The sequence below is a fragment of the Carcharhinus amblyrhynchos genome, chromosome 9 (assembly GCF_965287045.1).
Source record: "Carcharhinus amblyrhynchos chromosome 9, sCarAmb.v2.hapA, whole genome shotgun sequence".
Taxonomy (NCBI): domain Eukaryota; kingdom Metazoa; phylum Chordata; class Chondrichthyes; order Carcharhiniformes; family Carcharhinidae; genus Carcharhinus; species Carcharhinus amblyrhynchos.
The window spans coordinates 108,070,234-108,083,488 of NC_137332.1; positions in this window are offsets into that span (position 1 = coordinate 108,070,234).

Here is a 13,255-nt window from a genome sequence, read left to right on the forward strand (position 1 = left end):
CCGAGTAAATCTCCTCTGCACTCCCTCCAAGGCCAAAATATCCTTGCGCAGGCGCGGCGACCAAAACTGCACACAGTACTCCAGCTGCGGCCTCACCAGTGCCCTGTACAGTTGCAGCAAGACCTCCCTACTTTTATATTCAATCCCCCTCGCTATGAAGGCCAGCATCCCATTTACCTTCCTGACCACCTGCTGCACCTGTAGGCTGGGTTTTTGCGACTCATGCACAAGGACCCCCAGGTCCCTCTGCACCGTAGCCTGCTGCAGCTTTTCGCCCTGTAAGTAGTAGTCCTTCCTACCATTATTCCTACCAAAGTGGATAACCTCTCACTTTCCAACATTGTATTCCATCTGCCAGGTCCTTGCCCACTTGCTCAGCCTATCTAGATCCCTCTGCAGACTTTCCACACCCTCTGCACAATTTGCCGTTCCACTTATCTTTGTGTCATCAGCAAATTTCGACACCTTACACTCGGCTCCCTCCTCCAGATCATCTATAATGGTAAATAGCTGAGGCCCCAGCACTGATCCCTGGGGCACTCCACTAGTCACCAACTGCCAATCCGAATAGCACCCATTGACACCCACTCTCTGCCTCCTATTTGACAGCCAATCCCCTATCCACGCTAACACCCTACCCCCAACTCTATGCCCCCAACCTTCTGTAACAACATTTTTGTGCGGCACCTTATCAAACGCCTTCTGAAAATCGAGAAACACCACATCCACCGGTTCCCCTCTGTCCACCGCACTAGACACATCCTCATAGAATTCCAATAAATTCATCAGACACGACTTCCCCTTAACGAAACCGTGCTGCGTCTGCTCTATCAAACAATTCTTCTCAAGATGCCTCGCTATTTGCTCCTTGATTACGGATTCAAGCATTTTTCCTACAACAGACTTTAAACTAACTGGCCTATAATTCCCTGCCTTCTGCCTGCTACCCTTTTTAAACAGCGGCGTAACATTAGCCGTTTTCCAATCTTCCGGCACTTCCCCGGAATCCAGCAAGGTTTGGAAAATAATCACCAAGGCATCCACTATCACCTCCGCCATTTCCTTCAGACCCCTTGGATGCATTCCATCCGGTCCTGGGGACTTGTCCACCATCAGTCCCTCTAGTCTGTCAAGCACTGCCTCTCTAGTAACAATGATCTCATTCAAGCCCTCCACTCCTACCATCTTTCCATCGTTAACACCCGGCAAACTATTCGCATCCTCCTCCGTGAAGACCAAAGCAAAAAAGCTATTCAAGGCCTCAGCCATTTCCTCATTCCCCACCACTAAATCCCCCCTCTCATCCTCTAAGGGTCCAACATTCACCCTAGCCAGCCTCTTCCTTTTTATATATTTATAAAAACTCTTACTATCCTTTTTTACATTTAGCGCTAGCCTAGCTTCATAGTTTATCCTTCCTTTCTTTATCAACTTCTTTGTCATTCTTTGTTGATATTTAAACCTCTCCCAATCCTCTTCTCGCCCACTACTCTTAGCCACTCTAAATGCATCAGCTTTAAATTTAATACTCTCCTTTATCTCCTTCGTTATCCACGGCTGATTATCTCTTCTACGATCCTTTTTTACCCTCGGAATAAATTTCTGCTGAGCACCAAGAAAGATCTCCTTAAAGATCCTCCACTGTTCCTCAGCAGACCTACCTCCCAATCTACTCCCCCAATCTACATTCGCCAATTCCTCTCTCATCTTATCGTACTCCCCTCTGGTCAAACAAAGGACACAGGTCCAGGATCCTACTTTCTCCTCCTCCATCTGCATCAGAAACTCTACCATACAATGATCACTCTTCCCAAGAGGATCCTTCACCACAAGGTCCCTAATTCTACCTGCCTCATTACATAACACCAGATCCAAGATAACTCGCTCCCTCGTCGCCTCCAACACACACTGTTCAAGGAAACTAACCCGGCAGCATTCCAAGAACTCTTCCTCAAGCCCACCGCATCCAACATGGCAACCAATCAATATGTAGATTGAAATCCCCCGTAATTATCGCCGTTCCATTCCTGCATGCAGCATTTATTAGGGAGGGCATTCATAGAAAATGATAAGGGGGGGGGGTGCCCACCAGACAAGGAGTATTCTAAACTCAAGGACTCTAGATGGGAGAAAAGAAGATAATATTAATGAGGTACCATGAGCTGTGTCCATGAGATGATGAGCTGATCACACACAAGCCCGCTTTATATAATGCCTTTTTTCATGGGTTATGTAACTAATTGTATGTAGTCTACAATCAATATTATTGGATAAGGTCCAGCCATGATAGACTGTGTAAATGTTTGGAAAATATATAAGAATGGATGTATTTTCTTTGTTCGCCAGAGAGAGGCACTGGGCTTTAACAGAAGCCATCTTCCTGCTGGTGAAAATAAACGAGGACCAACCCTGAGCATTGAGTGATTTCTTTGAGAATCTCTCCTACTAACAAAGAACATGGCTGCTGTTATTCTACCTCCTCCCCGACTTTTACATTATCTCTAACTTTCCTTTGCTGATGTTTTATTGTTTGATTTGATTTATTATTGTCACATGTATTAGGATGGAGTGAAAAGTATTGTTTCTTGTGCGCCACACAGACAAAGCATACCGTTCATAGGAGACAAGGAAAGGAGAGGGTGCAGAATGTAGTGTTACAGTCATTACTAGGTTGTAGAGAAAGATCAACTTAATATAAAGTAGGTTCATTCAAAAGTCTGATGGTGGCAGGGAAGAAGCTGTTTTTGAATCAATTGATACATATTCTCAGACTTTTGCATCTTTTTCCCGATGGAAGAAGGTGGAAGAGAATATGCAAGGGGTCCTTGATTATGCTGGCTGCTTTTCTGAGCGCAGAGTCAATGGATGGGAAGCTGGTTTGTGTGATGGACTGGGCTTTGGAGTTTTGGTGTTGGACAGAGCAGGAGACATACCAAGCTGTGATACAACCAGAAATAATTCTTTGTATGGTGCATTTGTAAAAGCTGGTGAGAGTTGTGTATCAAGAAGTTAGGTCATCTGCTCAACCTCAAAGACTGAGGAAATAAGTATGATGTGGAGGTGCTGGCGTTGGACTGGGGTAGGCACAGTAAGAAGTCACAGTAAGAGATTACTTTCTGTGCTTGCCCTAGTCCAATGCCAGCATCTCCATGTCATGGCTACCATCGACACTGCAAACTTCTGGCTCCAAGTAGCGAGGATCTCCAAGAAGAGTGTTATGAGACTTCTTACTAAAATAAAATTAACAGGGAGCTGTTCAGCAGTTGACCTGAAATGAACTCATGGAAATTACCTCTATGCTTGATTAAAAATCCCAAGATGTCTTTCTCTGTCAAAACTTGGTTATGATGTGGAGATGTCGACGTTGGACTGGGGTAAACACAGTAAGAAGTCTCACAACACCAGGTTAGAGTCCAACAGGTTTACTTGATAGTAAACTTACAAGCTTTCAGGGTTTGCCCCTTTGTCAGGTGAATAGGGTAAATACATGGGGTCTAGGTGGGATTGTGGTCATTGCAGACTCGATGGGCCAAATGGCTTCCTTCAGCACTGTAGGATTCTATGATTCAAAGTGGATTTCCTGTCCTCCAAACACTAGTGATCGACGTAATCTCCCAGGCTGAAGAAATTGGGTCAGATATACAGAAGGAATAGTTCATTACAGACTAAGTCATGGCTAGCTCAACTGAAAAGGCAGAAGCATTCATTATTTTTTATATGAATTAAGTAGCTAATCCCGCAATCGATGAATATGTAGAGCTGGAATTTTCACCGACACGCAAGGTTGGCAGTGGCACAAGAAGAGAAGTTAACAATCACAGAAAGATTATACCCCAACAAAACTTACCGCCGTAATGAAAAAGGTCGAGCTTTAGCAAAGGAATTTGAAATGGGTTGGGTGTGAGCTTACTGGCTCACTGCACCCATCGATTACCGTGGTGATCTGGGAAGATAGCGTGAGAGGCCAAATATCTTTTTGGCCCTGTTTTGCCAGTGAGAACAGCTTCATGCCCAGAAAGGGCGCAAATCTCATTACTGTTAACTACCTGCATCTGCATGTGTTAGCAGGTCAGGCATGGCTGCATCCACCCTTCCTGATGCTTCCAATCTCTCCGGTGAGACATCATGCCAGAGAGAGTCACTGCTCTGCAGTAGCAGAAACCAGGTATCATGGCCACAGTAGGGGGGATTGGAGGCCATTGAGGCTTCTGGGCGATCGGGGCATATCTGGACAATGTACATTGAGCAGTGCCCACCTGGCACCCTGGCTGTGCCCAACTGGCATCCTGGCAGTGCCCAGTGGAGTACCGTAAGTGTGCCAAGAGCAGTGTAAAGGGGTCTATGACAGGGGGCTATGTATGGGAGGAGGGGATATTCACAAAGACTAGGAGCCTATGCAGGGGAAGAGCCTATGCAAAGATGGGGAGGGTTTGTGAATAGGGAAGAGTCATGTGAGGGGAGGGTAGTGCAGGGGGAGATACTTCTGGAGGGTCATGCAAGGATGGGTTGCAGAAGGAGTCATGGGGGGGTGGTGGCAGGGAATGTCAGGGGTCTGCCAGGGAACTCATTGGGAGAGTTTGGATGCCCCGATGCTGGAGAACAATATTGGTGCGTGGGCTAACAATGCCAAGATGAAGGGGGAGGGAGTAGGAGGTCTCCCAGTTCAACAGCAGTTTGGGGCACCTTTCAGAATGGTGCCTGAGCTCTCTGAAGCCAGCTTCATTGGCTCCCCCCCCATACTGGTGAAAAGCTCTCAAGCTGTCAAAAAATGGACAGAGTGCCAGAAGAGTGCAGTGCATGGATAGCTCTCATTTTCTCACCCTTATGACTCTTCAAAATTTTGGGGGAGAATTCCATCCCTAACCTAAAATAATTTATGGAAATGCATTTAGCAACAGGCTTTGACATGAAACATTGTCAAGATGTTATCCAACTTAACCAAACCACAAAGAGTGGCTGGGAATTCCAATACTTACAAACTGAACTGGGCACTGAGATAACACAGGATTATAACAGTACAAAGGTGGTGCAAATAATACTGTAGCGTAAAGATACATGCATTTAATTGGGGAGAATTTAAGATGTAAAACTAGTTTGAAGTATCTTAGGGGGACTTTGGTGGGATTCTTCCAATTCTAGAATCCCTACAAGAGGCCATTTGGCCCATTGAGTCTGAACCGACAACAATCCCACCCAGGCCCTATTCCCGTGAGCTTGTGCATTTACCCTGTTCGTCCTCCTGATACTAAAGATCAATTTGGCATGGCCAATCAACCTAACCTGCACATCTTTTGAGTGTGGGAGGAAACCAGAGCATGCAGATGAAACCCAAGCAGACACTGGGAGGATGTGCAAATTCCACACAGTGACCCGATGCCAGAATTGAACCCAGGTCCCTGGCGTTGTGAGCCAGCAGTGCTAACCGCTGTGCCTTCCCAATTGTTGCCACAGCTGAGATCACAAGCAAAGACAGAAATGGACTAATAACTGTGGCTCTCTCTAAAAGGATGTACTTTTATCCATCGGGGAGTGCTTTTACCAAATGGGTGATGCTTTTTTAAAAAACACTTTCATGAGATTTGAGCATTCGTGGCAAGGCCAACATTTATTGCCCATCCCTAATTGCCCTTGAGAAGGTGGTGGTAAGCTGACTTCCTGAATTGCTGCAGTCCATCTGGTGCAGGGACATATGGTGTTGTGAAGAAGGGTGTTCTAGAATTCTGACCCACAGACAGTGAAGGAACCAATGGCACAGTTCAAAATCAGGATGGTGCATGGCTTGGAGAGGAGCTTGTAGGTGGTGGTGCCACCATTGGGTCTATTGTTCCATTTCTTCTAAGTAGAAGTTGCAGTTTGGAAGGTCCTACCAAGTGGACATTGATAAGTTGCGGCATCTTGCAGCTCCAACAACGCTCAAGAGTTGGATTGAGTTGAATTGCTTTGGTGTCCGAGGATACGTGAATGGTACTGATCATTGTACAATCATCAGTGAATATCCCTACTTCTCGTTGGAGTGAAGGTCATTGATGAAGTAACTGAGGATGGTGGGCCAGGACACTACCCTGAGGAACTCCTGACAGCATGTCCTGGCACTGAGATGGTTGGCCTCCCACAAGCCACGTGATCTGCCTTTGTGCTAAGTGTGACTCCAACCTGTTGAGAGATTTCCTCTGATTTTTATTGACCAAAGAGTTGCAGGGGTGAGGAACTTTGAAGGTTTTGGTGCAGAATTAGAGCAGTTTTCTGCTTCAGTGTTCTGGCAACTACAGTGGAACTTTCCATTTGGTCTTTATGATGGTTACAGAGGGTAAAATTGACCAAATCAGTTTTTTAAAAAATTGTGCATGGGATATGGGTGTTGCTGGCTGGGCCAATGTTTATTGCCCATCCTTAATTAGCTGAGGGCAATCGAGAGTCAACCACATCATTGTAGCTCTGGAGTCATGTGTAGGGCAGACCAGGTAAGGATGACAGATTTCCTTCCCTAAAAGACATTGGTGAACCAGATGGGTTTTAAATGACAATCGACAATGGTTTCATGGTCATCGTCAGACTTCCAATTCCAGATTTTTATTCAATTCCAACTTCACCATCTGCTGTGGTGGGATTCGAAACCGGGTCCCCCGAATATTACCCTGGGTCTCTATATTACTAGTCCTGTGACAATATCACTAAGGAGAGTGGGGTGGCAGTGGCATTTCACATTGAAAGGCAGAGTGTTGATTTACAGCACCCACCAGCCTCTCTGCCTTTTTAAATTGTAAAAAGACAATTTGATTGAGAGTGAGGCACTTTCATTGATGCAGTGATGTACAATTATGGCCTGGATTTTTTGGATGGCAGGACTCCCCCTCTTCTCTATGGAATCTCTTCATCAAAAAGTCCTATCACATTTTTTCTAAAGAGGCTTTCTTGATAGCCCTAGATTGGGCATCATTGGGCAAAATATTTTTGCACTTTTTCCAGTGTGTCTTTTGTTGCAATATGGAGAAGAGAAATTCTATACCCAGCACGGTGCCATCAATAAATTCTGATTGATAGTATACTACAAAATTTCTGAGCCTCAATTATTTGGGCAAGTGAAGATCAACAGTGGTCCCAGTGCCAAACTCAATGGGACATCCCTAGATATTTGTTCAGAATAGGGGTTAAGAAATATGAACTCAAGGCTGATAAATAAGAGTTAAAATATCTGAGGGAGTATGGCTCAGCGGTACAGCATTTGACTACAGTTTAAGAGGTCCCCGGTTTAAATCTGAGATCCCTTCCTTCAGTGTTAGATTGATATGTTGAGGAGCAGTACTTTGACACAATGGTTAGCACTGCTGCCTCAATGTGCCAGGGACCATGGTTCAATCCTGGCCTCAGATGACTGCCTGTGTGGAGTTTGCACATTCTGCCCAGGTCTGCGTGGGTTTCTTCTACGTGCTCTGGTTTCTTCCCACAGCCTAAAGATGTCCAGGTTAGGCTGATTGGCCAAGCTAAATTGACACTTAGTATCCGGGGAATTAGTTGGGTAAATACCTGGGGTTTTGGTGATAGGACCTGGATGGGTTTGTTGTCGGTGCAAGTTTGATGGGCTGAGTGGCCTCCTTCTGCACTGTAGCGATTCTATGCTTCTAAACAGATCAGCCATAATCAGGTAAGTAAGTTTATTTATTAGTCACAAGTATGCTTAACATCAACACTGCAATGAAGTTACTGCGAAAATCCCCTAGTCGCCACACTCCAGCACCTGTTTGGGTACACTGAGGGAGAATTTGGAATGACTGATGCCACCTGACCTACAAGTCTTTCGGACTGTGGGAGGAAACCGGAGCACCCAGAGGTAACCCATGCAGAGAACATGCAGATTCTGCACACCCAAGCCAGGAATTGAACCCAGGTCCCTGGTGCTGTAAGGCAGCAGTGCTAACCATTGTGCCACCATGTTGTCTTATGGAACAGGTGGAACAGGCTTCAGTTGTTGAATGATCTATTTATGTTTCCATATTCAAATATTCTTTTGTTTCAATAATAGCAGAGGGTTTGGAGACCCCAATAGCAATTTTACCCCTATACTGGGATGGTACGATGGCACAGTGGTTAGCACCGCTAGGGTCAGTGCCAGGGACCTGGGATCAATTCCCAGCCTGGGCACTGTCTGTGTGGAGTTTGCACATTCTCCCCGTGTCTGTGTGGGTTTCCTCTGGATGCTTCGGTTTCCTCCCACAGTCCAAAGACATGGGGGTTAGGTGGATTGGCCATGCTAAATTGCCTCTTAGTGTCAGGGGGACTAGCTAGGTTAAATGCATGGGGTTGTGGGGATGGGGCCCAGGTGGGATTGTTGTTGGTGCAGGCTTGATGAGCTGAATGACCTCCTTCTGCACAATAGGATTCTGTGGTTCTATGGTCAAAACTGCAAGTTGTAAACCTATAGCCAAAGGAGACAATTATGGTCACCTTTCAGCAAACAGGAAATACTGACAATTTGGTGTGAGGTTGACTGCAGATTAAAACGAGATTCTGAGTCAGAGGCATCATATCGATGCTTGCTATCGAACCTCATCCTGAAAGAGGTTTGAATTACTATTTGATGTTTCCACATGAACAACGGCCAAACAACCCTTCAATTAAACTCAACTGGAAATACCTGAACAGAATCGGTAACTCAATGCCACTTAAAGGAAATAGAATGTTCGGCTTCTATCTTTTTGCTTCTAGTTACTTCATTCTGATTGGTAAGTGTCTGATACAATTAAGCATGCTTCAAATTTTATTTAGATTGTGAAAGATTTGGTGGAACGATCTGGAATAATACATCGATGGTACGTAACAGAACCATCATTTAACAAAATTCATCGACACATCGCTCGGTTGTGTTTGCGAATCAAATGAGAACCTTGTTTCATTTGTGTTTTGACGACTGTTGAATTTCAGGAGAGGAAACATTTGCAGGTCCACATAAAAGATCTGGTCAGCAAGGCAATTCTGATATCTCTGTCAAAGAGGTGCAATGGGTCTACTGACTTCCTTTTTAAACCGTGTGATTCTATAAATAACCACAATTTGTCAAATCTAAAGGGATCAGAATAATTCCTAACGGCCGTTTGCTCAACCATTATATCTTTGACCCTGTTTTACATTCTCCCAATATTAGCACTGTTTTCAGCAGTTAGTATATAAGATTTATAAAAGCCATATGGGTTAGTCCTTACACAAATATTAATGAAATGTTATTATTAATTGCTGTAAATTGGGATTAAAAGCCTGATGATGACTATTAAACCATTGTCGATTGTCGTTAAAAACCCATCCAGTTCACTAATGTCCTTTAGGGAAGGAAAACTGCCGTCTCTACCTGGTCTGGCCTACATGTGACTCCAGAGGCACAGCAATGTGGTTAACTCTTAAATGTCTCTTCAGGGATGGGTAATAAATGTTGGCCTAACCAGCAATGCCCACACCCCATGAACGATTAAAATTTTTTTTCTGATTTTGGGGAGTGCCCCAGATACAAAGAGCCATGTACTCCACGTACCCTGGACATACTCTCTTCCACCTCATTCCATTGGGTAAAAGATACAAAAGTCTGTGGTCACGTACCATCCGGCTCAAGAACAGCTTCTTCCCTGCTGCCATCAAACTTTTGAAAGGATCTATCTTGCACTAAGCTGATCTTTCTCTACACCCCAGCTATGATTGTAACACTACATTCTGCACCATCTCCTTTCCTTCTCCCATATGTAGTCTAAGAATGTTATGTTTTGTGTATATAGTGCAGAAGAAACAATACTTTTCACAGTATTCCAATACATGTGACAATAATAAATCAAATCAAATTCCTGAGGCCTAAAAAAATTCTCTAGGGACACAGGCTAAAATCGCACCATGGCAGCTGGCAGAACTAAATTCAATTGATTATTTTTTAACATCTGTAATTAAAAACTTATCTCAGTAATGGTGACCTGAAACTATCATTGATTGTTGTAAAAACACCAAGTATCATCATTGAATCATAGCGTTCCTAGAGTACAGAAGGAGGCCATTTGGCCTATTGAGCTTGCAACAACAACAATCCTACTCGGGCCCTAACCCCAGATATTTACCCCTGACACTGAAGGGAAATTTAGCATGGCCAATGCACCTAACCAGCACATTTTTCAGACTGTGGGAGGAAACCGGAGCACCCAGATGAAACTGACGCAGCAGTGTTAATCACTGTGCCACTGTGCCATCCTGTGACATTAAACATCATGTTAAAATATGTAAAATGCAGTGAATTTTTATTTATTATTTATCAATTAATCAATTGCTTATATGTAATAGTTTAAACAATGTAATTACATATTTTATATTGTCACTTTTCTTTTAGAGAAATTATTATCTCCATCTTTAGCCGCTGTAACATTGAAAGTGAATCAGAACAGCCTGAATGGAACTGTTGGTCAGTCCGTGCTCCTATCCGCCTCGTACACAGTCTCAAACTCAAACAGATACTTCAGGATCAAATGGCTCAAAGCCAAAACTAGAATTGTGGAATATAGATGCCTGTCAAAGACAGGCAACAAGCTCGCTGAATGCAATTATCGCTGGTCTGTTCAAGATGACTACAGACTTCGGACCGTTCTTTTTCCAGAGAATGCCTCATTGCTGCTGGAGTATTTGCAGCTTAACGATAGCGGGGTTTATGAATTATCCATTAGCCACTCAGCAGGAACAGAGATAGCCAAGTTTGTGTTAACAGTCCAGCCCGTCTCCAGCTGCAACATTGGTAGGTACTCCTCCATTGGATTTACTCAATTGTAAAGACTATTTCCAGCAATGACGTACTTATTAAATTTGCAGCGGATCCACATTAAATTAAGAATTTATTTCTTGAGAGCAATGCAAACCTTCTCTGCTTTGTAAAGATTTTTGGTTTTAGTTTGCAGAATGTCAGTATAAGTTTATTTAATATGTGGTGAGAACATTATATGAAACATGTCAAAATCCAGCTACATTTATACAATGCTTTAACAGAGTAAAATATCCCAAGCGGTTTTAAGGAGGAATTATCAAACAATCACCTAAGCATATATTAGATGTATAGCAACCTAAAGCTTGGTCAAGGGAATAGGTTTCAAGAAGGGTCTTAAGGGAGACCATCAGACGTAGCAGCAGAAGTAGGCCATTCAGCCCATTGAGTCTTAGCATCTACCCTGTCAAGCTCTCTGAGAATCCAATCTGTCTTGATAAGGTTGCCTCTCATTCTTCTAAACTCCAATGAGTATGGGCTCAACCTACTTGCCTCATCTCATAAGAAAATCCTTCCATACCTGGGATCAATCTAGTGAACCTGACCTGCCTCCAATGCCAGTATATCTTTCCTTAGATAAGGGGACCAAAACTGTTCACAGCATTCTTGTGTGTGGTCTGACTAATGCCTTGTATAGATGAGAGACATAGAGAGGCAGTCAGGATTAAGGAGGAAAGTCTTGAACTCGGCCCCTGAAGGCATGGTTGCCACTGGCAGAAGGGTTAGAATCGGGTCTGATGAATAGGGCAGAATTGGAGAGCTGTAAATGTCACATCTCATCCATTTTAATCTACTGAACTGGTTGGAAACCTATAAGGGGTCCGGTACATCGCGGTAACCTCTTCATTAAATCGTTTGTGGCCAGATCACTGGACTTAGTTCACAATGTTCCTCCATCGTTCAATTCTTTGTTGATGTATTCAATTCAATTGTAGGAAATGAGCGCGTTTGTACGAACAGATAAAATACTATTCAGATCTGATATTAGAAAGCATATTGCCATACAGAATGTAACTAAACTGAAATTGTTTTTGATTAGGAGTGAAGGAAAAACTCTGACATCCTTCTAGCGGAGGCACGGTGGCATAGTGATTAGCACTGCTGCCTCACAGTGCTCGGGACCCAGGTTCGATTCCTGGCTTGGGTCACTGTCTGTGTGGAGTCTGCAAGTTCTCCCATGTCTGCCTGGATTTCCTCTGGGTTCTCCGGACTCATTCCACAGTCCAAAAGATGTGCCATGCTAAATTCTCCTTCAGTGTACTCGAACAGAGTGTGGCAACTAGAGATTTTCACAGTAACTTCATTGCACTGTTAATGTAAGCCTACTTATGACACTAATGAATAAAGTTTAACAAGCACAGTTTGATATTGTAATGGGGACAGTGGGTTTCTGTGGAAGATAAGCTAGAAACAGCACAAAATGAATCACTATTCTGATAATTTTGCAGAATAAAAATGCCTCCTGCAGTAACTGATACAGAGCCATTCAATCCTCCTCAGAAGACAACTGTCTGTATCTCTGTGGCCTTGTACCAACTAATCACTAAAATTGAACAGAAGACCTGATGCACTTCTTTAGGTTTTGCATGAAAAGAAAAGAGGTTCACAATTTGAAAACTGCCACATCTGACACTGGGGACTGAGCTGAGTTATCACTTCTCTTCACTTGTTCTCATGTTATGTTCACATCCCCATGAACGGATATCAAAATAATTATGTTCTTCCTTCAAAACTGAGGTTCAATCAAAGAACACAAAAATGCCATTCAGCCCATTTTACCTTTTTGAAAGACCTATCTAATTAGTTCCATTCCCTTCCAAAATCCCCATGGCCCTGCAAATATTTTCTTTCAAGTACATATGCAATTCTATTTTGAAAGTTACCTTTGGATCTGCTCCCTCCACCCTTTCAACAGCTAATTCCCGATCATGGCATTTTTTGGACAATTATCTGTGTCTTTTAGTTACAGTTCCCCTGCCTTTCTCCTTATTTACTCTGTCATATCCCAAGCTAATTTGAAACACCTCTATTAAATGCCCTAGTAATCTTTTTTGCTCTGAGAACAATCCCAGTTTCTCTAGTGTTCCCCATATAACTGAATTCTCGAGGGCAGCACAGTGGTTAGCACAACTGCTTCACAGTGCCACAGACCCGGGTTCAATTCCGAGCTTGGGCAGTGTATGTGTGGAGTTTGCACGTTCTCCCTGTGACTGCGTGGGTTTCCTTCGGGTGCTCTGGTTTCCTCCCACACTCCAATGATGTGTGGGGTCAGGTTGCTTGGCCATGCTAAATTGCCACTTAGTGTCAGAGGGGCTAGCAGGGTAAATACATGTGGCTATGGGGACAGGGGCTGGGTGGGATTGGGGTCAGTGCTGACTTAATGGGCTGAATGGCCTCCTTTTACACTGTAAGGATTCTATGATTCTAATCCTTTATGCTGGGCTGTCCCTCTCCTGCACCCCCTTCAATATTTTGATA